This window comes from Schistocerca americana, unplaced genomic scaffold, assembly GCF_021461395.2.
Source record: "Schistocerca americana isolate TAMUIC-IGC-003095 unplaced genomic scaffold, iqSchAmer2.1 HiC_scaffold_661, whole genome shotgun sequence".
Lineage (NCBI taxonomy): Eukaryota > Metazoa > Arthropoda > Insecta > Orthoptera > Acrididae > Schistocerca > Schistocerca americana.
The window spans coordinates 1-5,000 of record NW_025726414.1 but is presented as its reverse complement, the minus strand read 5'-3'; the positions used below and the strand labels follow the sequence as shown (position 1 = coordinate 5,000).

At 56.1% G+C, this 5,000-nt stretch overlaps 2 non-coding genes across 2 annotated transcripts; both read right to left on the bottom strand.

The window, feature by feature from the left end:
• Nucleotides 1-137: 137 nt before the first annotated feature.
• Nucleotides 138-292, bottom strand: LOC124588873. The gene has a single exon (XR_006975806.1). It is a non-coding gene; the product is annotated as a 5.8S ribosomal RNA (ribosomal RNA).
• Nucleotides 293-643: 351 nt separating this feature from the next.
• On the bottom strand, nt 644-2,552 carry LOC124588880. Its single transcript, XR_006975812.1, has one exon. It is a non-coding gene; the product is annotated as a small subunit ribosomal RNA (ribosomal RNA).
• Nucleotides 2,553-5,000: the final 2,448 nt, after the last annotated feature.

The window sequence follows — 5,000 nt, the reverse complement described above, 5'->3', positions numbered from 1 at the left end:
GTAAGTACCGGTATGCGAACCGCCAGGCGACGGGCGCGCATCGCACGTTTAAGGAGGCGCGGCCGGCCCCACAGGCGGCCGCGACGCTCCCAGGTCTGCGAAGCGGGGCAAACGCCGCGCGCTTCAGTATACGTAGCCGACCCTCAGCCAGACGTGGCCCGGGAACGGAATCCATGGACCGCAATGTGCGTTCGAAACGTCGATGTTCATGTGTCCTGCAGTTCACATGTCGACGCGCAATTTGCTGCGTTCTTCATCGACCCACGAGCCGAGTGATCCACCGTCCTGGGTGATCTTTTCTTAGTTTACACTGTCTCTTTCAAGACAGTTGCATAGGCGGGACGTAGGCGTGTGGCGGCCCCTGTTCAAGCGTTCTGTGTCCAACGGCCTCACGGCCGATGGGCGTCGTACGGCTCCACACCGGAGCGGACAGGCAGTCGGGCGAAAGTCATTCAAAACCGGCGCCAGGCGCCAGGTGCCGCAGGCCAGCCGCTCCAGCGCTTCAGCGCTCGTACCACACAACATTGGCGTTAGTTTTGAGAAGCACGCGTGGTTCCGCACGCGGCGCACGGCTACTGCGAGCCGTACAGGTAGCGTGTTGCGCGACACGACACGCACATCGAAAGACATGCAGTCTAGTCGGTAATGATCCTTCCGCAGGTTCACCTACGGAAACCTTGTTACGACTTTTACTTCCTCTAAATGATCAAGTTTGGTTCATCTTTCCGGTAGCATCGGCAACGACAGAGTCAATGCCGCGTACCAGTCCGAAGACCTCACTAAATCATTCAATCGGTAGTAGCGACGGGCGGTGTGTACAAAGGGCAGGGACGTAATCAACGCGAGCTTATGACTCGCGCTTACTGGGAATTCCTCGTTCATGGGGAACAATTGCAAGCCCCAATCCCTAGCACGAAGGAGGTTCAGCGGGTTACCCGACCTTTCGGCCTAGGAAGACACGCTGATTCCTTCAGTGTAGCGCGCGTGCGGCCCAGAACATCTAAGGGCATCACAGACCTGTTATTGCTCAATCTCGTGCGGCTAGAAGCCGCCTGTCCCTCTAAGAAGAAAAGTAATCGCTGACAGCACGAAGGATGTCACGCGACTAGTTAGCAGGCTAGAGTCTCGTTCGTTATCGGAATTAACCAGACAAATCGCTCCACCAACTAAGAACGGCCATGCACCACCACCCACCGAATCAAGAAAGAGCTATCAATCTGTCAATCCTTCCGGTGTCCGGGCCTGGTGAGGTTTCCGTGTTGAGTCAAATTAAGCCGCAGGCTCCACTCCTGGTGGTGCCCTTCCGTCAATTCCTTTAAGTTTCAGCTTTGCAACCATACTTCCCCCGGAACCCAAAAGCTTTGGTTTCCCGGAGGCTGCCCGCCGAGTCATCGGAGGAACTGCGGCGGATCGCTGGCTGGCATCGTTTATGGTTAGAACTAGGGCGGTATCTGATCGCCTTCGAACCTCTAACTTTCGTTCTTGATTAATGAAAACATACTTGGCAAATGCTTTCGCTTCTGTTCGTCTTGCGACGATCCAAGAATTTCACCTCTAACGTCGCAATACGAATGCCCCCGCCTGTCCCTATTAATCATTACCTCGGGTTCCGAAAACCAACAAAATAGAACCGAGGTCCTATTCCATTATTCCATGCACACAGTATTCAGGCGGGCTTGCCTGCTTTAAGCACTCTAATTTGTTCAAAGTAAACGTGCCGGCCCACCGAGACACTCACTCAAGAGCACCCTGGTAGGATTGCAACGGGGTCCGCCTCGGGACGCACGAGCACGCACGAGGCGCGTCGCACGCCTTCAGCTCGCCCCACCGGCAGGACGTCCCACGATACATGCCAGTTAAACACCGACGGGCGGTGAACCAACAGCGTGGGACACAAATCCAACTACGAGCTTTTTAACCGCAACAACTTTAATATACGCTATTGGAGCTGGAATTACCGCGGCTGCTGGCACCAGACTTGCCCTCCAATAGATACTCGTTAAAGGATTTAAAGTGTACTCATTCCGATTACGGGGCCTCGGATGAGTCCCGTATCGTTATTTTTCGTCACTACCTCCCCGTGCCGGGAGTGGGTAATTTGCGCGCCTGCTGCCTTCCTTGGATGTGGTAGCCGTTTCTCAGGCTCCCTCTCCGGAATCGAACCCTGATTCCCCGTTACCCGTTACAACCATGGTAGGCGCAGAACCTACCATCGACAGTTGATAAGGCAGACATTTGAAAGATGCGTCGCCGGTACGAGGACCGTGCGATCAGCCCAAAGTTATTCAGAGTCACCAAGGCAAACGGACCGGACGAGCCGACCGATTGGTTTTGATCTAATAAAAGCGTCCCTTCCATCTCTGGTCGGGACTCTGTTTGCATGTATTAGCTCTAGAATTACCACAGTTATCCAAGTAACGTGGGTACGATCTAAGGAACCATAACTGATTTAATGAGCCATTCGCGGTTTCACCTTAATGCGGCTTGTACTGAGACATGCATGGCTTAATCTTTGAGACAAGCATATGACTACTGGCAGGATCAACCAGGGAGCTGCGTCAACTAGAGCTGAGCAGCCGGCCGCCCGGGAGTGTGTCCCGGGGGCCCGCGCGAACACGCAAGCGTCCGCTCAATTATTCTGCAAACAGGAGGAGGCTGAGCTCCCCTGCACAATACACCTCGAAACCCTCTCAGGTCCCGGCGGCGCGCAGCGCCGTCCTAAGTACTTGGTCGGGTTCGAGAGAGGCGCAATCGCCCGGAGTTTGGCGAGTAGACGCTTTAGGTGCGACCACCCGTGCTCCCAACTGAGCTTGCCGCTGCCGACAGAGGCCCGGGAGCGTGCTGTCGTGGCATTGCCGGCGGGAGACAACACGCGCCACCTACGGTGGCCGGCAGCTCCAACGCCAGCGCCACAGAAGGACAAAAGCCCCACTTGGGTGCCGAAGCGAACTCTCCCAGCACAGCGCACGCGCCAACACGTCCGCACAGCTGCGATACAATCCACCTGCGAGAACCGCAGAGGCGACCGAGCAGCAGACGGCGTCGCGGCGCCGAGCGCCGGGCGGCGGCGCATCCTCAGCGCACACAGTCCTCAATCGGACCAGCACACTGCAGATGTCCACCGCGCTTCGCACCGGGCCCGCGAGGACCTACTTTGGCCGCACGGCGCCGCGTGCAGGGTGCGCCGGCGCGCAGCTGCGCCGCCTGCCGCCTCCGTCGGCCGGCGCGCCTGCCACTGGCCGCCCCCACCAGCCGGCTGTAGCGCGTGCGCCCACGCACCGCGCGGCCAGCACGCCGGAAGGCCCCCCCTCACCGGCCGGGGACGGTCCCACCCAGCCACCGCCGCGTATCGCTTCACACCCACATGCCATTCACGTTCGTGGGCATGGTGGGTATCGCTGAAACAACCGGTTGGTAGCTCAACCGATCGTCGCCATCACTGATTCACCTCTAGCGAGAACAACCGCACCACAACGGTTTACCAGTTCTTCATTTGCGTAACGTCACCAGCAAACGTAGACGTCCATCGCCATTTGCAAATTCAACGATTGTTGCATGCCTGTGTCAGGTGTCACGACACACTATGTCTGCCCACATACACGCAACAACATGTGCACGCTTCGCGAACACGTGGAAGGTGGCCCCCGTACGTATGCGATGTCCATTGCGCGAACGACTGTCAACCGGCCTCTGTCGCATGTCGCAGATGTGGAACGCAGTGCACCATGCTATCACGGTGTGTGAGAAGAGACGACTACGTCTGACAACACGCGCCACTACATCAACAGACGGCTCATGCTGATCGCCATCCACGGCATACCATACTGCAATCCAGCTCTTATAGGGAGACGACACGTAGCTGAGTGCACAATATTTGGACCGTATGGTTCGCCGTTGTTGGCGCAGTCGTGGTACGGTCACACATGTACCACGATGTATCATTCAGTACATGAGGACCAATGTGCGGTACAGTGTGTGATTTGGACGTACAACATCAGCGGACAGTTGCCACAAGCCGTACCACAACGTAGGCTGTGCTTCGCCATGCGAATGCCAATGAACAACTGCGAAGGGCATTGAGCATGTACGTCCTGCCGCCATCCGCATTACAGTGTATAGCTGCAAGGTGTTTAACATGAAGCGATACTCTGGGGACCGGGCAGTGCGAGTAGCAAACTATATTGCGGGGGTTGCAGTTAGGCAACACTACACTAATTTAACGCGTCGTATGACAATTACAGAGCAGGTTAAGGCCCAACGTGTGTTGGGTTAAGGCCCAACGTGTGTTGGGTTAAGGCCCAACGTGTGTTGGGTTAAGGCCCAACGTGTGTTGGGTTAAGGCCCAACGTGTGTTGGGTTAAGGCCCAACGTGTGTTGGGTTAAGGCCCAACGTGTGTTGGGTTAAGGCCCAACGTGTGTTGGGTTAAGGCCCAACGTGTGTTGGGTTAAGGCCCAACGTGTGTTGGGTTAAGGCCCAACGTGTGTTGGGTTAAGGCCCAACGTGTGTTGGGTTAAGGCCCAACGTGTGTTGGGTTAAGGCCCAACGTGTGTTGGGTTAAGGCCCAACGTGTGTTGGGTTAAGGCCCAACGTGTGTTGGGTTAAGGCCCAACGTGTGTTGGGTTAAGGCCCAACGTGTGTTGGGTTAAGGCCCAACGTGTGTTGGGTTAAGGCCCAACGTGTGTTGGGTTAAGGCCCAACGTGTGTTGGGTTAAGGCCCAACGTGTGTTGGGTTAAGGCCCAACGTGTGTTGGGTTAAGGCCCAACGTGTGTTGGGTTAAGGCCCAACGTGGTTGGGTTAAGGCGCAACATAGGTTAGGTTAAGGCGCAACATAGGTTAGGTTAAGGCGCAACATAGGTTAGGTTAAGGCGCAACATAGGTTAGGTTAAGGCGCAACATAGGTTAGGTTAAGGCGCAACATAGGTTAGGTTAAGGCGCAACATAGGTTAGGTTACGGCGCAACATAGGTTAGGTTAAGGCGCAACATAGGTTAGGTTAAGG